At 46.8% G+C, this 23,151-nt stretch overlaps 1 non-coding gene across 1 annotated transcript; it reads left to right on the top strand.

Annotated features, from left to right (window-relative positions):
* Nucleotides 1-18,027: 18,027 nt before the first annotated feature.
* LOC136490384 (small nucleolar RNA R71) lies at nucleotides 18,028-18,136 on the top strand. Its single transcript, XR_010767677.1, has one exon. It is a non-coding gene; the product is annotated as a small nucleolar RNA R71 (small nucleolar RNA).
* Nucleotides 18,137-23,151: the final 5,015 nt, after the last annotated feature.

Below are 23,151 nucleotides of genomic sequence, written 5' to 3'. Positions count from 1 at the left end.
CCGTCGGGAAGCTCCCCTCGGTCAAGCCAATCGAGGAACGGGACTCGCCAATCCACGTCCTGATCATTCTGTGGAGGCTCGGCGTTGACTTCCATGACCTCAGGTTTGGTCGAGGGGGTCTCGGTAGCAGAGGGGGTGTTTGGCTTTGCCATGGGTTCCCTAGGTGGGCCCTCCTCTGTTGTCGAGGTGCAGCCGATGGAAGGTTTGTGGAGGTCTCTGGCGAAGACGTTCGAGGGGACCGGGGCCCGTGCTGAGGCCATCTTTGCCAGCTCGTCAGCGGCCTCGTTGTACTTTCGCGCGACGTGATTTAGTTCGAGACCATCGAACTTGTCTTCTAGGCGTCGCACCATCTTGCAGTAAGCCTCCATTTTAGGGTCAAGGCAGTTTGACTCCTTCATCACTTGGTCTATGATGAGCCGCAAGTCGCCTCGGACGTCGAGGCGCCGTGCCCCAAGCTCGACGGCGACTTGTAAGCCATTGATGAGGGCCTCGTATTCGGCCACGTTGTTGGAGGCGGTGAAGTGGAGCCGCACCATGTAGCGCATGTGTACTCCAAGGGGTGAAATGAAGAACAGACCCGCGCCTGCCCCGGTCTTCATCAGGGATCCGTCGAAGTACAGGGTCCAGCACTTCATCTGAATCTGAGCAGGTGGCAATTGAGTATCTGTCCATTCAGCCACGAAATCGGCCAAGACCTGAGACTTGATCGCTTTTCGAGGCGCAAAGGTCAAGGTTTCCCCCATAAGCTCGACAGCCCACTTGGCTATCCTGCCCGAGGCCTCCCGGTTATGAACTATCTTGCCCAGGGGGAAGGATGATACCACAGTCACTGGGTGCGACTCGAAGTAGACTAGCTTCTGGATGTGGGGGTAGCGTGCTTTGGTCTCGGAGAGCACCTCGCTGATGAAATAGACCGGTCGCTGGGTAGGCAGAGTATGCCCTTCTTCCTGCCTCTCTACTACTACGGCGGCGCTGACCACTTGGGTTGTTGCGGCAACGTAGAGTAAGAGGGCTTCGTCCAAGGTCGGGGGTATCAGAACAGGAGCATTGGTGAGCAGCCTCTTGAGTCTGTCGAGGGCTTCCTCGGCCTCGGGGGTCCAAGAAAAATGCTCGGACTTTCTCAAGAGTCGGTACAGAGGCAAACCTTTTTCGCCGAGGCGCGAGATGAAGCGGCTCAGGGCCGCAAGGCATCCCATGACCCTCTGTACTCCCTTGAGGTCTCTGATTGGTCCCATGCTGGTTATAGCCGAGACCTTCTCTGGGTTGGCCTCAATGCCGTGTTCTGAGACTATGAATCCCAAGAGCATGCCTCGGGGGACCCCGAACACACACTTCTCGGGGTTGAGCTTGATGCCCTTCTCTCTAAGGCATTTGAAGGTCACCCTCAAGTCATTCACGAGATTCTCAGCCTTTCTGGTTTTGACCACGATGTCGTCTACGTAGGCCTCGACGGTCTGCCCGATGTTGTTGCCAAAGACCTGGGTCATGCACCGCTGGTACGTGGCACCTATGTTTCTGAGGCCGAAGGGCATCGTCACGTAGCAGTACATGCCAAACGGCATGATGAAAGAAGTTGCGAGCTAGTTGGACTCTTTCATTTTGATCTGATGGTAACCAGAGTACGCATCGAGGAAAGACAGGGTCTCGCACCCTGTGGTGGAATCAACGATTTGATCGATTCAAGGTAATGGGAAGGGGACCTTTGGACAGGCTTTATTCAGACCGGTGTAGTCTACACACATCCTCCATTTCCCATTTTTCTTTTTGACTAAAACGGGGTTAGCCAACCACTCTAGGTGGGATACTTCCTTGATGAACCCGGCCGCCAAGAGTTTCTATACCTCCTCTCCGATGGCCCTACACTTTTCTTCGTCGAAGCGGCGCAGGCGTTGCCTCGCCGGTCTAGATCCAGCCCGGATGTCCAGGGCGTGCTCGGCGACTTCCCTTGGTATGCCCGGCATGTCCGAGGGACTCCATGCGAATATGTCGGCGTTCGCACGGAGAAAGTCGACGAGCATGGCTTCCTATTTGATGTCGAGGGTGGCGCTGATCCTCAGCGCTCGGTCGTCGGGGCATGCGGGGTCGACCGGGATGAGTTTGATGGTTTCAGCGGGCTCGAACGCCCCCACGCCACGCTTGGAGTCAGGCACCTCGCCACTGAGTTGGTCGAGGTGGGCGATGAGGGTCTCGGCCTCCGCAAGGGCCTCGGCGTACTCGATGCACTCGACGTCGTAGTCGTATGCATGTTCGTACGTGGACTCGATTGTGATGACACCATTAGGGCCTGGCATCTTGAGCTTGAGGTAGGTATAGTTGGGCACTGCCATGAACTTGGCGTAGCACGGTCGCCCCAGAATGGCATGGTAGGCTCCCCCAAACCCGACTACCTCGAAGGTGAGGACTTCCTTGCGGTAGTTGGAAGGGGTGCCGAAGCAGACAGGAAGGTCGATGCGCCCGAGGGGTCGCGTGCGCTTCCCTGGCACGATGCCATGGAAGGGTGCGACGTCACCTCGTAGCCTCGACCGGTCGATCTCTAAGAGCTCCAGGGTGTTGGTGTAGAGGATGTTGAGGCCGCTGCCTCTGTCCATCAACACCTTGGAGAGTCGGGTGTTGCCGATGATCGGGTCGACGACCAGTGGGTACTGCCCGGGATTCGGAATACGGTCGGGGTGGTCACCTCGATCGAAGGTGATCGCCTCTCGAGACCAGTCGAGGTACTGGGGGGTGGCCACCTTGACCGAGAAGACTTCTCGGTGTTCCCTCTTGCGCTGCCACGCCGTAAGGCATGCCGAGGGCCCACCGAAGATCATGAAAGCGTTGCGTACCTCGGGGAACCCGTCGTCCTTGTCTTCGTCCCGACCGTCGGCGCCTTTCTTCTTGGCGTCATCATCGGGGAGTCCAAGCCTGGCATAGTAGCGCCGCAGCATGGTGCAATCCTCGAGAGCGTGCCTGACCGGGCCCTGGTGGTAAGGGCAGGGTTTCTTAAGCATGTCGTCGAAGGGCCTAGGGCCTTTGGGGCCTCGGGGATTCTTGCGCTCTGTGGTCGCGACCAGATCAGCCTCCAGGACCTCCTGCCTCCCCAGGCGCCCCTTTTTCTTTTTCTTAGGGAGGTGGGAGGCTGAGGCCTCGGGGGCCTCTTCCCTCCGCTTACCCTTGGTATCGGCGTCGGGGAAGATGGCTCCGACAGCCTCTTCTCCTAAGGCAAAGCTGGTGGCGATGTCGAGGAGCACGGCAGCAGAGCGCGGGACGTTGTGACCTAACTCTTGGACCAAGTCCCGACAAGTGGTGCCGGAGAGGAAAGCCTGGACGATCTCCGAGTCGCCGACGCTGGGTAGCTCGGTGCATTGTTTGGAGAAGCACCGGATGAAGTCTCGGAGAGACTCGTCCGGCTTCTGGCGACAGCTCTTAAGATCCCAGGAATTCCCAGGGCGCACGTATGTGCCCTGGAAGTTCCCGACGAAGATCCTAACCAAATCGCGCCAGTCGTGGATTTGCGAGGGAGGGAGATGCTCGAGCCAGGCTCGTGCCGAGTCCGACAAGAGTAAAGGGAGATTGTGGATGATGAGCAGGTCATCGTTCGCGCCACCTAGCTGGCAGGCCAGGCGGTAATCGGCGAGCCAGAGCTCTGGGTTGGTCTCGCCGCTGTACTTCGCGAGATTGGCCGGCTGTCGGAACCGGGCGGGGAAAGGAGCAGCGCGGATGGCCCTGCTAAAGACCCGAGGGCCTGGCGGCTCAGGGGAAGGACTGCGGTCCTCACCACTGTCGTAGCGACTGCCTCGGTGTGGGTGGTAGCCCTGAGCGGGCCCCTCATTGTCGTGGCGTCGTCGCCTGCTGACCACCTCATGGTCTCCCTGCACCTCGCGTCGATTGCCGAGGCGGTCCAGAAGCACGGGGACCCTGTGGGCTATCGGCGCTCGGTCGGGGTCGGGACGAGCTGGGGCTTCCCTGTCCTGCCGAGGCGGTGCCGTGAGAAGGTTCGAGGCACCCCCGCGCCGTCGGGAGGCGGAACTCTCGGCCTGCTGAACCGCAGCGGTCTCTAGGAGATCGCGGAGCTCGCCGCGGACCCGCCGCCCCTCCGTGGTAGAAGGCTCGGGCATTGCGCGAACCAGCATTGCTGCAGCCGCAACGTTCTGGCTGGCGCAATTGAAGACTGGGGGTTGCTCGCTCCCTTCGTCATCATGGATGCGGTGATACACATCGCGAGCTCTTCATCGGGCTCCCCCGCCTTCGCCGCGGCCTCGCTGTTCCTGTTCGAGAGAGTCTCGAAGCTGCTGCAGAAGGAGTTGGTCTTGCTCGACCTTGGCCTGGAGCTCACGGAGTTGCTCTAGGTCTGGGCGCTGAGGTCGTGCAAGAGCGGCGTTCTCATTTCGTGCGGTCGGCAGGGCATTGCGTGGGGGCGTGACGGCGCCCGCCCCTGGACGAAGTGGGGAGCGGCTACCTGCCCCCTCATCCTCTTCGCCTGCCCTCGGCATCCCGAGCCCGACGTGAAAACACTCGCGAGTGGGGTCGTAAGTGCCTTTGTCGTCAGAGTTGGAGTAACCGAAGCAGTAGTCGCTTGCGGCCAAGAACTGGCGTAAAGTCCCAGGGTCGTGGAGCCCAGAGAAATCCACTCCGGGCCATGCCTCGTCCTCATCCGAGGTGTCAGCATGGGTGCTTCGGTCGAGACCGAAGCGCTGGCAGCGTTCTGAGGGACCCTCATGAGCAGCAGCGTATGCGTAGGTGTAAGAAGCGGCTGCATTTCTCAATCCAAAGGGGTATGGGGATGATGTCGTCGCCAGATTCTGCTCCGCCAGGGTCGGTTCTTCAGGGAGTGGTGGAGCGGAGCTTGACAACTAGGCATCATCGCGAGCCACCGGCGATTTCCCTTTGTCCAAGCTCAGGCCAGATAGGTCCCCAGCTAGGGACCCCGTACCAACAGCTGGTCGTAGGATATCGGCGGGGAGTGGCGTGCCGCCCCGGGTTCACGTAGCGTCGGGGTGGTCTTGCTCGTGTCGTGCCTGGCGAGCGCGGCGAGAGTGGCCGCCCGGGCGCCGCCTACGCCTGGGCTACCGGTGCGTAACTTCATCGTCGGGCGGTGGGGCTCGAGGAGCGAGGAGTACCATGTCGTACTCATGCCCTAGAGACATGAACTCTAGGCTCCCGAACCAAACTACGGTGCCGAGACGCAATGGTCGCACGGGGTCTGCCATCCGGAACCTGCTGGGATGACGAAACTGACACGCAGACGCCCCTACCTGGCGCGCCAACTGTCGGTGTTTCGGACCGGGGGGTCCTCAACCGACTAGTGAATTTGTTCTGCGTGCTCCCGATTCCGGATGGTGATGCAAAGAGACACAAGGTTTATACTGGTTCAGGCAATCGGTGCCCTACGTCTAGTCTGAGGGATAGAACTTGTATTCCTTGCACTGAAGTGCTCGTAGTAGGGGGTTACAAGCTAAGGGAGAGAGGGAACTTGTCCCAGGTCTCGGCAGGGTGTCGTGGGGCCATCTGAGACGTTGCTCTCAAGCGGCTGGAAGGTGTGCGTGCATGTGTGTTCTCGGGGCGTCCCCTCTAAGTGGCCCAAGTCCTCTCCTTTTATAGTTGAAGGGGGACAAGGGCAGTACATGTATTACTATGCGGCGTCGTGCCGACAGGGACGACATGTCCAAGCCCTGTGGCCTGTTCCTGTGGCGGCATGGTCGTCGGAGTGGCCCATCCTTGGAGTACTGGGACGACGTGGTCGTCCCATCAGATCCTGTGCGTCGTGGGAGCCCCAGGAATGCCTCGGAGTGGACGTGGCGGCGACCGTAAGCCGCTGGAGACGGACTATGCACGAGGCCGAAACTTGGTCGGGGCTGAGGCTGGTACTGCGGTGGGGGGGTCTCGGCAGGCGCGGACCCCAACATTGCCGAGGCCCTGATGTACAGTGCCGAGGCCTTGGTGTACAGCGCCGAAGCCTTGAGCGGGCGGCTGGTCGTGGACACAGTGGTAGGACACAGTGGTAGGACACAGTGGCTAGTAACCCCCGCCATATCCTGTCCCAGGCGCTGATCATGGTCACAGTGGTAGGACACAGTGGTAGGACATAGTGGCCAGTAACCCCCGCCGTGCCCTGTCCCGGCCGGTATGGTGCTGATGCGACTTCGGGTCGCGTCGGTCTTTCTGTGACATTGAGCCGCTGTCCGGCTGAGATCTCGGGAGTGGTTGAAAGCATTAATGGGACGTGACCGGCTGTCGGGAGGGTCGGCCGAGGCGGGGGGCGATGGACCACGGGCGAGCCGGCCTCGAGCGACACGGAGAATGGGGCTTCGCGCGAGACGGAGATCAGGCTCCTTGCCGAGGCTTCGCGCGAGAGGCCTCGCGCGATACGGAGAACGCGCCTCCTGCCGAGGCCTTCTGTGGAGAGCCTCGGGCGAGGCGGAGACGGCGTTCCCTGCCGAGGCCTTCCCTGGGGAGCCTCGCCAGGATGTCGAGACCTCCTTCTCGGGGCTCGAGGCGAGGAGGAGGAGGACCCAGTGGGCCTGGTCGCGACGGGGAGGGGCCCACGACTTACCTTTTTGCTTTTATCATTATTTTTTAGATGGGACTTGGGCAACCCATTTGATGTTTTGCTTGGGGTACCCCATTCTGAGGTACCCGACACTTCCAAAGGCTTTTTAAATTAAGTGTAGTGCTTAGGTTAAAATGCTTTCCTACATTAAATTAGACATGGTGTCTAGTTTAATTTTTTGGACCAAGAGTGTGCTTTAGTGGATACTGGATATTTTGTTAGACTAACCCCTGCAGGAAACTCTCAATTTAATTTGGGTAAGTCACGAGATGAATTCAAATTAGAGATGAAGCAAGGCACATGATGAACTCTGATAACTTTGTGAAAAGAAGACAGCTCATTCAACATGGATGGAAGAACTCCATGGAACAAAGAGGAAGAAAGGGTGCAATCTAGGAAACAAGACGCTCATGAACAGCTCAAGCTGCGAGGCTAGCCGAACAAAGAAAACTCCAAGCAAAAGGAAAGGACCATCACGAGTCATCTACCCTTCGTCATATGGTGTCATCATGCTCCAATGACAAAGGTAACATCTAAAGGTAAATGGTCATTATTTAAAAAGCTTTTCCTTGATTCTGGTATGCACATAAATAAGAAACAAACATGTTTGAGTTATAACATGCTTGATCCAACCAGATTAACTCAACATGTTTAGTTCTTTAAGCTTGTTCCTAGCACCACTTTCTTGAGCCTATGGTCTTAACCAATTAAGCTAAAAGTGCACATCCTATCTCTGAAAGATGATAGTCATAATCATGTAAAGTTTGATACATTATGAAAAGTTGAACAATCCTTCCATGGGTTAAACAATTCAACCCTTTTTGGCCAAATGTATTTAAATGCTACATTCATGCTCAATCTTCTGATCTTATCACCAATGTTATAAATGAACAAAGCATATCAATATCAACTTCATCTTGTTCAATGTGTCCAAGGTTAGCGAAGAATAAATGAAGTTTTGGTTCTGTTGGTGTTTTCCCACCAATAGAGCCCATGCACTTGATCTCTACCTTGTCTTTATGAGCAGGACACATTTCAAGCAAAGTGTGGGGGAGTCAGTCGATTCCCCAGATTTCTACAAGTGAAGGTTCTGAACCAGTCAAACCAAAATCAAAAGTCAAAACCAAGACGGGTTTGGCGGAAGAAGGTGACTTCACCAATAGAGGCGTCATCACAAGAATCCTTGTATTCGAACAAACCGAGGTACTTGATCAATGAACTTCATAAGGAGAAGTCCGGTTCAAAGGACTTAAGACACCGAACCCTCACCGAAAGAGCTAGCTTGGGGGAGAAGCACTCCATCTATCCAGATAAGAATTCTTTCCCTTTATTTTAGTTTTTAGTTTCTTTTTAATAGTTAAAAAATAGTGAATGAAAACAAAATAAATAGTTATCCCTGTAGTGGTAAAATAAAAAGAGTGTGTCTAGTTTGCTTTAAGTTTGATTTCTAAGAACTGAATAAAATAAAGAGGACTCTGAATAATCTCTTAAATAGAAATGGTGAATAGTTGTTTTGTTGTAATTCCTTTCAAGTACCTATTTTTAGTCTTGAATTCTCCCGAGTTTTGGATAAGATTGTTTTCATATAAGGATTTACTCTGAACTTAAAACTCGTGGGTAACACATGCTTGATCTAAGTCTAGATAATTGATGGATATGATATGAGAAGGTCTGAGATGTTGTTTATCTTGTTCCAAGTGACACTAAAGTTCTAGAGATTTATCTTTTAAAATTCATAAAAAATGCTACATGATGAGTTCCTGTATGACAAAGCTTGAATTCCTACCGGAGTCATACATGTTATTTAGGCTAAAAAAACTTTCACAATATGTTGCTTGCCTTTGCATTGAGTTTTGTCAAGCTTTGTTGACCCTTATGAGAGATTTGTCATGCTCTTAAAATCAAGATCACGTACACACCACCTAAATATGCACTACTCCTACATTGGGGGTAGGTGCAAAAACATGCTTTCCATTTAGATCCACCCAAAAAAGTTCTACCCCTACACTGGGGGTGAACACAAAAACATGCTTGTTAGGTTTCCACTCAAAATAAATGCTCGAAGTTCTTGTTGCTATCTCTCAAAAGTTTCTATTGCAGAAAGAGGCATAGGGCTATGCAAAAGTTATTCGAAAAAAGAGAAAAAAGTTGAGAAAAAAATGGACAAGTGTCCGAGATATCTAAAACAATGGGTACTCAGATGCCCGCCTAAAAAAAGAGAGAGATGAATAAGATAGCCCCTGCTCTCTAGCAAATGTTTCCAAGTTATCCACACACATGCACATCTTGATTTGATTATATGACTCAACTCTCTTTGGATCCGTTGTTTCACTTTACAATATATGCATTGCAAGTATGCTCTACCTTTCTCCCTACCTCTGACTCCACATAAGCCTTAGTTGTCGGAAGAGAAAAGGCATAACATCTTTATTGCCTTGGTGAGTGTTGACACCTGTGGTAGCACACATAGACAAAATCCGCAAACGCACGGGTATCGAAGTAGTTTTCACTCGGAGTATTATCGAGTATTGTATCCATGGGGAAACGTGTGTGTTGCCTATTTATGGTTTGTCCAGGGATAGCAATCAAGGTATAAGGTATGAGTAGAGAGGATTCCTATGGTTATGACCATATGCAAAGCAAGGCTTATGATTCTAGTGTTCACTTTGGGACGTCGCTTAGACGGTAAAGCACCGCTAATAGATAATTCTACCGACACAACTACGGTCCTACTAATTTAAAAACATGCTCAATTCGGTGTGGACTACAAAGGATAGACATGGATGTCACCTCATGCTACTACCACACAACCAAGAAATAGGGATTAAACACAGGTAGCCGATAGCCTAAGCACCATGCATATGCTAACCATTACTACTCTAATACAAAGATCTAACAAGGACTAAAGCACTCAAAAGAACTGTGAACCCATGAATAAAAAAGCACAAAACTTACTTTAAATAGAAATCAATTACTAGAGCTATCTCAGATGTAGACTTGGAGAAGCCTAGATCCGCCAAAGTACAAGCCGTAGAGGTAGCACCGATAGGCTGGTACCTCCTCCCAACTCCTCCCTGACTCTCTAACTCACTATTTTCTAGGTACAAGACTAGATCCTATAGAGGACTAATATTCTCTTGAGAGCTGGCTCTGATCCTGAGATGAGGATATGAATTAGGATTTCAGGATGACCTCTAGGAGGGGGGTATAGGGCCGTATATATAGGGGTTAGCGTCAATTTGGGACCCTCGGATCAAACTGGCTTGAAAAAACGGTGTAAATGCGATCTTTAAGGAGATGGGGAAACGACATTCAAAGGGGATGCTGACCCATGGGTCCCATAGGCCAGTCAGCCCGTAGGTGGGGCTCGCTAGCCCCTCCTATTGGCGTCTTGGCCAGATCTTCGATCGAGAGTCTTCTAGTGTCTTCTAGAGTCTTCCCAAGTTGGTACCATCGCGGAAAAACATGATTTACTTTGACAAATAGGTCCACCTTGATGGTTTTCTAGACAAACCCTGCTAAAAACATAGATTCACCAAAACTCAAGGAATTTATTCATTTAAACCCCTATACCTATGTTGGTGATCATTTTTATGCATTTATACAAGTTATGTTGATGGTTTATGATGAACGTTATCGACCGTCAACAAGCTCCCCCACACTTAACCTTTGCTAGTCCCTGAGCAAAGTTAAACTTGAACAATGGATCAAGAGTTGCTACAATGCTTTTATGCCTCAAAAGTACATAGGTGTTCAATCAAGAATTCTCCTCCGGATTAGAATAAACCGATTTGACTTTCAAACTTACCCATATTACCTTCAACCATGGGGATTCTTAGCCTTCACTTGGGTCTTGAGCAATTGAAAGACAGAACGATCAAGTCAAGCACTATGTCTCAAGTTCTTTGTTCAACCATTCTTCTAGAGTTTTTATACATTTTCAAAATAAAACTCAGAGATTCCATTATATGACACTCTCAAGTCTCTCAATATATGTGGTATTTGTGGATCCTCACCAAGGCAATAACGATGTTATGCCTTTTCTCTTTCTACTACTAAGGCTTATGTGGAGTGCATATGTAGGGAGAAAGCTAGAGCATACTTGCAATGCATATATTGTAAAGTCAAACAACAAATCCAAAGAGAGTTGAGTCATACAATGAAATCATGATGTGCATGTGTGTGGATGTATATGGTGGATATATATAGTGGCTAACCTAATTCTACTTTGCTCCTTAAAAACATATCTCTCTTTTGAAACTTGAAAACATTTGCTAGAGAATAGGGGTTATCTTATTCATCATCTTTTTTTCAGGCGGGCATCGAAGTACCCATTGTTTTAGATACTCGGACACTTGTCCATTTTTTTGTAGCTCTTTTTTTTCTTTTCTTTTTCTTTTTTTATGAATAACTTTTGCATAGCCCCATGCCTCTTTTCTGTAATAAAACTTTAGAGAGATAGCAACAAGAATTTGGAGCATTAATTTGGTTGATGTGAAACCTAACAAGCATGTTTTTTTGTTCACTCCCAGTGTAGTAGTAAAACATTTTTGAGTAGATCTAGATGGAAGGCATGTTTTTACGCCTACTCCTAGTGTAGGAGTAGTGCATATGTGGATGGTGTGTGCGTGATCTTGATTTTAAGAGCATGACCAATCTCTCATAAGGGTCAACAAAGCTTGACAAAACTCAATGCAAAACAAGCAGCATATATGTAGAAGTTTTCCTTGCCTAAAATGTATGGCTCTTGTGAGAATTCAAGCTTTGTCATACAGGAACTCATCATGTAGCATTTTTATGTTTTTCAAAAGAAATCTATAGAACTTTAGTGTCACTTGGAACAAGATAAACAGTAGCTCAAACCTTCTCATAGCATATTCGTCAATTACCTAGACTTAGATCAGGCATATGCTACCCACGAGTTTTAAGTTTAGAGTAAATTCTTATATCAAAACAATCTTATCTAAAACTTGAGAGAATTCAAGGCTAAAAACTAGGTACTTGAAAGGAATTACAACAAAGCAACTATTCATCATATCTATTTTAAGGGATTGTCTTCAGAGTCCATTTTATTTATTTAGCTCTTAAAAGAAATTAAAGTAAACTAGACACACTCTTTTTTTATTTTGTTTTCATTTTTTATAAAGCAAACCAAATATAATAAAACAAAGGAAGAGAAATACTTAGTTGGATACATGGGGGCGCCTCTCCCCCAAGCTAGTTGATGGTAAACCTAGCCGAGGACGAAGTGCAAGGCTGGCAAACCCAAGACAGGTTGGCCTACCATTCTCATGGTTCTTCTGTCGTTTGTCGATGTCGTGCTTTGTTTAGGAGGGTTGCCTCCCCCACACTTTAATTTTGTTCCCTTGCATAAGCAACATGTGGAGACAAGCACCAACAAAAGACAAGAAAGATCCTGGCCATACTTTATTCGAATGTATAGATAGCTTAGCATGGTTTTTTTTAAGTTTTTTCACATAGTAAAGAAGAAGAGCTGAATTGAAAATGTTATTTAAATTCTATAAAGTTAATTATATCCAATTCTTCTTCTGGCAATTGTGTGACATGAAAAACTTTCAAACGCTGACCATTTACCTTGAAAAGCATACCTTCATCATTTTGAAGTGTAACTGTTCCATGAGATGATGCGCTAATTACCTTGTAAGGTATGTCCCATTTGCTTCGTAGTTTCCCATGTCCAAATAACTTCACTCTGGAGTTGAAAAGCAACACCTTGTCACCTGGTTTGAATTTCTTCTTTTTCAATCTTTTGTCATGCCACCTTTTTATCCTCTCTTTGTAGAGTTTTGCATTATGATATGCCTTTTCTCACCATTCCTCTAGCTCAAAGAGTTGCATTTTTCTCTTCTTTCCAGCTGCTTCAAAGTCCATGTTCCACCTTTTTATGGCCCAATGAGCTTTGAATTCCAACTCGACTGGTAAGTGGCATGTCTTCTCATAGACAAGTTGATATGGTGACATCCCAAGAGGTGTTTTGTACGCTGTTCTGTAAGCCCATAGTGCTCCAGATAACTTATCTTTCCATACCATCCCCATCTCATTGATAGTCTTCTGCAGAATGTTCTTGATTTGCTTGTTTGACATTTCTGCTTGTCCGCTAGTTTGGTGATGATATGGTGTCGTGATGTTATGATGGACCCTATGATCAGATAAGAAGCGTCGAGACTTCCTATCAATGAAATGAGGAGCTCCATCACTAATTACCATGTGTGGAACTCTGAAGCATGGAAAGATGGTCTCTAAAAACATCCTCTTGGCGTTATTTGAATCTACAGCTCGACATGGTAAAGCTTCAACCCATTTTGAGACATAGTCGACTACCACTAGAATGTATTCGCACTGCCAGGATTTTGGAAATGGTCCCATGTAGTCGATGCTCCAGACATCAAAGAGTTCTAATTGGAGGTTGCTGGTGAGTGGCATGGCATCTCTTGCGTTGATATTCCCATGTTTCTGACATGGGATGCACCTTTGTATAAATTCTTTGGTGTCATCATACATGGTTGGCCAGAAGCATCCACTTTGTCATATTTTGTATTAGTGCGGAATGCCCCATAATGTCCTCCATATGGTGATGAGCGGCATCTTTCAATGATCTTGGTTGCTTCCTTAGCCGGAACACACTTCCTGAGCAGTCCAACAGAGTAGACTCGATAGAGGTACGGTTCATCCTAGGTGGAGGCGATTTTTATGGATGAGCTTCCTCTTATTCTCTCCTGGTGGTACATAACCCGCAACCATCAAATTAACAATATTTGCATACAAGGGGTTGGATCCTCTGACTTTTAGGAGCATGTCGTCCCGTAGAAAGTCGTTGATGGGCATCTCCTATGGATTTTCAAATTGCATTCTTGACAAGTGATCAGCTACAGAATTTTCTATTCCTTTCTTATCTTTAATTTCTAAATCAAATTCTTGAAGCAAAAGGATCCATCTTATAAGCCAAGGTTTAGCATCTTTCTTAGTAAGGAGATATTTAAGAGCAGCATGATCAGTGTAAACAATAACCTTTGCTTCTAATTAGTACGACCTAAACTTGTCAATAGCAAAAACAACAACCATGAGCTCTTTTTTAGTTGTTGCATAATTAAGTTGAGGTCCTGACAGAGTTTTACTAGCATAAGAAATTGCATGATGCTTTCTATCTTTCGTTTGACCCAAAACTGCCCCCACAGCATAATCACTAACATCACACATAATTTCACAAGTTAGCGACCAATCAAGGGGTTGAATGATTGGTGCAGAGATAAGTGCTTTCTTAAGGATTTGAAAAGCACTTAAACACACATCATCAAACTCAAAGGGAGCATCCTTGGCTAACAAACTTGTAAGAGGTCTAGCAATATGAGAAAAATCTTTTATAAAACGTCGATAGAACCCCGCATGACCAAGGAAACTTCGTACCCCTTTGACATTCGTAGGAGGGGGTAGTTGTTCTATTACTTCTATCTTAGCTCGGTCTACCTCTATCCCACATTCAGACACCAAGTGTCCAAGCACTATGCCTTCTCTAACCATAAAATAACATTTTTCCCATTTAAGACCAAGTGCTTTTCCTCACATCTTTGTAAAACTGTCTAAATTTCCTAAGCAATCATCGAAAGTTTTTCCATAAATAGAAAAATCATCCATAAAAACTTCCATGATTTCTTCAATCATATCAAAAAATATAGACATCATGCACCTTTGGAACAAAGCTAGAGCGTTGCATAATCCAAAAGACATCCTGCGATAAGCATATGTTCCATAGGCATAAGTGAAAGTAGTTTTTCTTTGGTCATCAGGATGGATCGGGATTTGATGATAGACAGAATACCCATCAAGGAAACAAAAGAAATACTGCTTTGCAAGCCGTTCCAACATTTCATCGATGAAGGGTAACGGGAAGTGATCTTTCTTTGTTGCCTTGTTAAGTTTTTGGTAATTAATGCACATCCACCATCCTATAACTATTCGTTGTGGGATTAATTCATCGTTTTCATTTTTTACCACAGTCATTCCCCCTTTCTTCGATACAACTTGTACCCGGCTTACCCACTCACTATATGGCACGTGATAGATTATCCCTGCATGCAAAAGTTTCAAAACCTCTTTCTTAACGACTTCTCTCATCGCATTGTTAAGCCTACATTGGGGCTCCCTAGAAGGTGGATATGCTGGATCTATGGGAATGCGATGGGTGAAAAGGGCAGGACTAATCCCCTTGAGGTCTTTGAGTGAGTAGCCGAAAGCAGAGCGATGCTTTTCTAAAATGGTAAGGAGCCAGAGGGTCTCATCTTCAGAGAGTTTGTTGCTAATAATAACAGGAGGCTCCCTATTGTTGTTTAGAAAAGTGTATTTCAAACCTGAAGGAAAGGGTTTGAGCACAATGGGGGCTTTTGGTGGCTCTTGAGTTTCATCTAGAGGGAAAGGATCTCGCGGTTCTTCTTTGTCTTGGATGAACTCCTGGGCGTCTTCTTTGAGATCTTTGTCGTAGGCTTCCAAGAGAAATGTTGTCATAATCTCCTTCATTGGGACTTACTCAGGACTCAACTCTATCTTAACATGTAATGAACGAGTGATGGGAATAGAAAGGTTTAGGCTTTTGCTGAGACTTACATTTATACTCCCCTTTCTTTCTTCATGGAGGAGTCTCTCTATTGGATGCCCTATCAGAAGATCGAACTCCTAGATTTCAAAAACATAAAAACTAAGATACACCTTGGTTTCATCTACATTGATAGGGATAAGGTGAAAAATTCCTTCGCTGGGAAGGATTTGCCCTGAGAGACTTTTTAAGAGTTTGGTTGTTCAAGTTAATTGCATATTTCCAGGAAGGGTATGTGCAAAAGATTTGGACATAAGATTTACTCCTACAACTAGATTATAAAAAGCATCGAAGGAGGGGTTATGAATCTAACAATGAATGGAGGTAGAGGTAGAATCTAAATGAATGACTTCTCGAGAAAGCTTGGATTCTCTCAACCACTCATTGCTTATGATTGTTGTCAACTCCTTCATAGTCTTTTTAAGGAACTTCTCTTTGGTTGGGTCAAGAAGATGTTGGTTAGGTGCTGATGGTGCCGAAGATTTTCTTATTGCATAATAATTCAAGGTGTTTCCAAAATCGGAGAAGAGCTCATCCTCGAATTCAAACATATTTTTCAAAGGTGGAATTTCTTCCTCCTTCGGTGGTTCAGGAACTTGGAGGATAGTTGAGGCTTCAAGTGGATTAGCTAAAGGTTAGGGCTCAACTATCAAAGGTTCTTCCTCAGGAGTTTTCTCAACTACGTCTTCTTGGCCCTCGTCACGCACGCTGGTGTAGGGGGTGTTATCTTGGATTTTTGTAAGGATGTTTCTCCCTTTACTAGCAGAGTAGTGTAAGAAGGCGCCTCTAGAAGTTGTATCAAGAAATGCACGGTCTCCCCACTAAGACCCATATAAAAGTGTTGTAAAAGCATAGGGTCTTGAATGGCAAGGTCAGAGCCAGAATTGACTAGGTCATTAAAATGTGTCCATGCCGCACCAAGAGATTCTTTTTCTTTTTGTTTAAAAAGATAGAACCTCTATTTGAAGGCTAACCACTCCAAAGATGGGAAAGAAATATAAGCAAAAGCTAGAGCATAGAGCTTTCCAATCTCATTGTACACTCCTCCTGGAGTAGGACTTCTTTGGCTTCTCATAAGTAGTGTAACTATTAAAATAACAGCGTACCTTTTCTCCAGAGAATTGGAAGTGGACTTGTTTAGATCTAACGTAGATGATCGCGTTGGTAGTGTTGAGGAATGGTCTTCCAAGAATGATGGGTGTATCATCTTCTTCTTCACCCATGTCTAGAACCATGAAGTCGGTAGGGGCATAGTGATCATGTATTCTTACCATAATATCTTTTGCTATCCCCTCTGGGAATCAGAATGATTGGTCCGCCATCTGTAATTGCATATATGTAGGGAACAAAGGTTCATCACCAAATAAATATTCATACGTTACCTTGGACATTATGTTGACCCCTGATCTAATATCACAGAAGGTCTTGTGGAAGATTCTTTGTCCAATGGTACACTCAGTTGTTGGTACGCCTGGATCATCCTTCTTGGCAAGGAATGGTGAAGCGAGGAGGTGGTTGTACTCAGATCGAAGTGTGTTGATCATGTTGACCGTTTCATCTTGTGGTTGACTGGTCTTGTTCTTTCTCCTTCTTTGGTTGTTCTTCTTGGTCACTGTTGTCTCTTCGGGCAGGTATGCCTTTTGTGGATGACTAGGAGATTGCAAGATGTGATTCTTCAAAGAAAACTTCTCCTTTCTAGCCTGGATTGTGAAGCAGATCTTGGCACTACCCACGTAGCTGATGGCTTTAGCGATGCTTAGGAAACGTCAGCCCAAAATAATGGGTGCCCTTATATCTCCACCTGTTTCTAAAATCATAAAGTCTACGGGAACATATGATTGTCCCACTCAAATAATAGCATCTTCAAGAATTCTCTTGGGGTAACAGAGTGACTGATCTATAAGCTACAAATGCATATTTGTGTACAACAAAGTATCTCCATTAATTTTATCATAAATTACCTTAGGCATGATGTTGACACTAGCTCCGAAGTCACAAACAGCTTCCTGAAAGATGTGAGGTCCAATGACGATGGGCATGACAGGTCTCCCTGGATCGCTCTTCTTCTCTAGCAAGGTATAATCTATCCACCTTCCCGTTGATGGCTCCATGTAGTAGTAAGCTACATTATGAATATTGACAAGATTTGCAGTTTCTAGATCTTTCGGTTGCCCTAGAATCTTACCTTTATCAGACGAAGGAACAGCAGCTGCCAGCTGAGCTATTTGTGATTCTATCATTTTATTAAAGCTATGCTGGTTCTTAATGGCAGAGGCAAAGCTATCCATTCTATTATTTATGTTCTCCAGAATTTTATCATTGGAAGCTAACTTTTTAGATAATCCCTCCATAATTTTGGATTGACCAGCAATTAATTCTTTCAAGGGTGGTTGATTGAAATTATTAAAATTATTACCTTGATAGTTACCTTGATAATTACCTTGGTTGTTCATCCTTTGTTGCTAGTTCCATTCTTGATTCTGCTGAGGACAAGAGTAATTGTTGTTGCTAACAAAATTCACATCCTCATGGGTCTCAGGACAGTTATTCCTTGAATGCCCAGTGCTTCCACACACTTCACATGTCATGCGAGAATCATGAATGTGCATGACTTTTTGCTTCTCATTGGCTCCATCTTCAAGCTTCTTCATTAGCAGGTCCATCTTGGCAGATAGCATGTCTACTTCCTTGAGTTAATGTATACCTCCACCTCTCTTGTGGGAACACGTTCTTCATTCCAGCCTTGGTTGGAGGCCATCTTCTCCACAAGAGTGGTCGTAGCTGGAAGTGTAAGTGACAAGAATGCACCTCCAACAGTAGCATCCATGGTCTCACGAGTACTGTAGGTCAACACATGTGGTAGAATGTCTGCATGAGTAGCCAATTCTCCATCTCATGATGAGAACATTCTATAATATAATCTTGAAAGCGTTTCCATGCCTCAGGGATAGATTCATCATGTTGTTGCTGAAAGTTTGAGATTCTTCCACGCAGAGCATTGGTCTTGCCTATGGGAAAGAACTTTACTAGAAAGGCAGTGGAGCAGTTATCCCATGTAGTGTTTCTATCTTTATTGGCGTAGAACCATTGCTTCGCCTTCCCCAAAAGTGAAAATGGAAAGAGACGAAGTAGTATGGCATCCTAGGTTACTCCTTTGATGACGAAGGTGCTACAGATCTCCAGGAAGTGTTGGAGATGTGCACTCGCACCTTCATGTGCCTTCCCACAAAACTAGTTTGCTTAAACCATATTAATGAGAGCTGGCTTAAGCTCAAATCCATTATATCCGACATTGACTATCAGTCTAGTATGGATGTTGGCCGTAGTTGGAGCAGAGAATTCATGGAGAATCCTATTAGCCATGGCTTCAAATTCTGGTGTTAAGCTTCGCCTTATATGGTTGTCTTTTGACTTTAACGTTGGGACTTTCTTGAGCTTAGCTCTGGTCTTCCTGATTAATGCTTCTAGATCTTCAACGTAGTTTGTCGGAAGGTCAAAATTGGTCATACATTACCCTGTATAAGATACACAAGTAGACAAAACAAGGGTAAGACTGTTTGAGCAGAGGTCAATGGTTATCTTGATCCCATCAATAAGTATAAGTTTATCAATACTTCCTTTGCTAGTTACCTTCTCCGGCAACGGCGCAAAAAATGCTTGTTGGTGTTTATTAACGTGTCACTTGTTTGAGTACTTAGCCACCTATTATAAACCTATATCCCCTAACTTTACTAGGTTGTCATCCCTAGTGACGATGCTAGAGATATGTGTTGGTACTACATAGTATTACTACTAGAATAACACTAAGCAGTTCTTTAGTAATTATGTGACTAGAGAGAATATATATAAATCTATGAATGAAAAGTATCCACAAGCACATAGATAATATACCATTGTAGCATTTTACCCGAGAGTATTCCAGGTATCGTTATTTATATTTTTACCACTAGGAAGGTCTAGCATGGATATGTATTGTTAACTTATACTATTGAAGGAGAAATAAACCATAGCCATTACTCTACTCACAATAGGGATAAGTCATAGGATAAGATGTGTATAAATGATAAGTAATAATAATGATAAATCACTCAGAGCACTCCTTTCTATAGCATTATCATGGTCAGGTAGAATATTAGAGGAATAATTCCTAAGTCATTCTTAATTATAAGTCAAAGCATACATTTGATTAGTGCAATTACTCCTAGTAATCATGGCTAAGATTATCATCATATCTACACCTAAGGGATATTACTAAGGAAGATTGAGGGCAGAGCTCATTCTATCTTCATAATCGGACCATACGTGCATCTATATTTGGGGCGTGGACTACAAAGAACTCAACAGGAGTGTCACATCCGTGATCTACCACATGACCTAGAATATAGGGTGTATCCGTAGGTAAACAACGTATAAGCACCATGCTTATACAATGTCGACCACCCACCCGGTGTACTTTAGAGTGAGCGCTATACAAACTTGTGCATAAACATAATGATAAACTAGCTATATGAAGTATATAATCAAACTAGACGTTGAACATCATAACAAAGAACATGAATAAGATGAACACTGAGATTGTCATAACAATTGTAACTAGCATATAAAAAATGGAGAAACAAGAGAGAGAGAGGGGTACAAAGTTTATACCGAACCACGCTCTTGACAAGATCGGGAATCCAAGCGAAGTCATGCTTGCCTCCCTCAAGATCTATCCTAACTAGCTATGCTATAGAGGAGGAGGAGCTCTGAGGAGATTAGGGTTTCTGTCTTCTCAAATGACTTGATGAGTAGGATTATGCCTGGGGGGAGAGGCAGGGGCTGCATTATATAGCCCTGAGGGTCCAAGGTGAGCCATTGGATCAAACCAACTTAAGTAACGACTTAGATGCATCCTCAAAGGCGGTGGGAGACCGACATATGAAGCTGGCTGACAGGTGGGGCCCATAGGGGCTGGGCGGCCCCACCTATCAGGGGGTGGCCCTCCGCTTCGGTGGCGTGGCTTCTGGACCCTTTTAGAGTCTTCCCATGTAGGTACCACGGCTGAACTCCGTATTTTCCTTTGACGATTAGGTCCTCCTTGACGGTTTTCTGATTAAACCCTGTTGAAAACACAGATTCACCAAAACTCATGGTATTTATTAGTTTAAACCCCTAAACCTTCATTGGTGATTATATTTATGTCCTTATACATGTTTAATTGACGGTTTAAATTGGTTGTTAACTACCGTCAACAACTCACCCAAGCTTACCTTTTGCTAGTCCCTTAGCAAAACTAAACTTAGTAAATGAAATTGGAGTTTAAGGATTTTAAAAATATTGTAGCAACTCCTCAAAAGTACGCATGCGTTCAAACAAGAATTCTTCTCTGGTATTAGAATAAACCGATCTGACTTTGAAACTTACCCATATTACCTTCAACCATTGGGCTTGTAGCCTTCACTTAGGTCTTGAGTAATTGAAAGACAGAACGATCAAGTCAAGCACTATGTCTCAAGTTCTTTGCTCAACCATTACTCCGGAGTTTTTATAGATTTTCAAAATAAAACTCAGAGCTTCCTATTGTATGACACTCTCAAGTCTCTCAATATATATGGTATTTATGGATCCTAGTTACTATAGAAAACATACTATGCCTATGTTTTCCTTAGTAATATCTCTAAAATTGAACAATAGAAGACATAGCATATCTTAGTAGTCCTCTCTACGCCCCTATTTATCTTAAGTCTTGTTGCTACTCCTGGTTAAGTTAGATTGTAGTTAATCTCACACGTTTCCCTGTGGATATGATACTTGGAATACTTTTCGGTGAAAGCTATAATGGTATCCGTGCGCTTACGGATTTATCTGTATGCGTTAATAAATACCAACACACGTGGTTCACACTGTTCGGAGAGTCAGGGGGCGCCGGGGAATGGGACGTGGTGAGCCGGTGGCTGGTGGTGCGCTAGGGGTCGGCGGTCGAGGACACGATAGGGCAGGGGTGCGCCTACGGTGGCGGGGCGTGTTAGGTGTGCGGGTGGGCGTATAGATAAGCATGGTGAGGTGCGGGGTTTTTGTTTATGTGCATATTAACGTTTCAGCGGGAATTTGCACCGTCTGAGGCTAAACATCCAGATCAGACGTCCGAGCACTAGCAACCCCTTTTATCATATCACACACGATGACAATGTGCGAGTGCTAAATTAATGACATGGTACCGTAGCGAGGTAGATATATTAGAGCAACTCTAGCAGTAGCCCCTAAAACAGGGCCCCTACTTTTTATTTTGGTGCTCCCCCCTACTTATGGGTGCCTAAAATTTTGCTTCTATTCCATCATCACCACCCAAATGAAGGCACCTAAATCCAATGTAGGGGACCCACTTGTCATTGGCTTAAATCTTTCTTCCCCACATCCTCCACACACATAGGCCAGGACGAAGCCGGCGGGGTCGGTGCCGAGTAGCGGCATGCGGCCCTCGCGGGCGTAGCAGCCGAGCGCGACGCGGATGAGCGCGGCGGCGGACTTGCCGTGGGGCTTTGACCTCCGGTGCGGGCAGTGGAGCGGCCGGTGCCGCGGAGAAGGGCGTCGGCGCAGCGGAGGAGAGGCCCGCGTGCCCGCGCGGCGGCAGAGCGCCGCCACGGTGGAGCACCGGCACGCTCATGCGGCGGGGCAGAGCGCTGGCGCAGCGGAGCATAGCACCACGCTTGCGCGGCAGAGGGCGGGGCAGCGAGGATGGCGACGAGCGAGGACGAGCGTCGTCGCATGGTTTCGTGTTGCACGGGGGGAGGGAAACGACACAACCAAAGGATGGGGGCCGGCTGTTGGACCAACAAGAATGGGGTCCGAGGGAGAGATTTGGGTGCTCACCCCAAACTAGGGGCTCTAGTAAGGATCCTACTGGAGCTATGTTTTTTTTTTCTAAGTCTCTATATTTAGCTATGGGGGGTCAAGTAAGGATTTTGCTGGAGTTGCTCTTATGTTAGCATTAGCGATGGTGAGAGCTAGAGGTTGTGATTCGTGTAGTGGTGGGTGCGACGTAGGTGGTGGTGTGCCCACGAGGGGGTGCCGATTGATAGCGATGACTTTGATGATGATATTGCCGAGATATATAGAGCGAAGGCGATGACCATTAATTGCAAGTGACGATGAATGAAAAAGAAAGGTGCTTTGTAAGTGGACACACCCTTGCATGCGTGCCACATAGGCCGGCGGGTGGTGGCAAATGCTTGGAATGGATCGGATGCCATGGAGGTATGTAAACCGCGCGGGTGAAGTTGCACATGTAGCTAAGCTACGACATCGATCAAAGTAGGACTGTATGACATGTTTGTAACCCAAAAAACAGTTAATAAAACGTATAAAATCCTACAGCAATCTGACAGAATGTTTCATAAGTAGAAAACATACTGCATGCATGTAGTTGGAGTATCGGTTTCCCAAATTAAATTGAATCCCCATATTCAATCTTGGATGGTTTCCCTTTTCACCGTTGGTGGCGCTTGCTTCCGGATCAACGATTATGAGAGGCCTTTTACCCCCGAACCCGGATTGGCTGCGAAGCGAAGGGTGTGCTTCCTGGGGCGGGGCAGAAGCGGGGAATGGAATCGTACGGCGACGGACGGAGGTCCTTCGTCTGGTATTAAAGCCGACTGATAAATCGGTTATCGTGAGCGGAGACAGCAGTACACGGCACGCCGCAGCGCACACGCATATTTCCCATGTGACCACGACGGCGACCGAGGAAAACGAGGGGAGCGTGCGGGGTGGCCGGATGGGGCCGAGTCACAACCGAGGGATTGTACTGTGAATCGAAGGCCGGCCGGCCGGCCGGTGACGTGGGGGCAGCCGGGTAAAGGCCACGCGAACCAACCGCGAAGCAAAGGCGTGCGTGCCTCCCGTCACGCCCGCAGCCCTTCCTGGGCGCGTGCATGCACCTGCTTCTTGAGGGCAGAGGCAGTCCGGCAGTCCCTGGGTTCTCCGTTCTGCGGCACTGCCACAAGAATGTGCTGCGTTATCCGCGCCAACAGCAACA

Source organism: Miscanthus floridulus, chromosome 10 (assembly GCF_019320115.1).
Source record: "Miscanthus floridulus cultivar M001 chromosome 10, ASM1932011v1, whole genome shotgun sequence".
Taxonomy (NCBI): domain Eukaryota; kingdom Viridiplantae; phylum Streptophyta; class Magnoliopsida; order Poales; family Poaceae; genus Miscanthus; species Miscanthus floridulus.
This window is presented reverse-complemented; position numbering and strand designations above follow the sequence as displayed.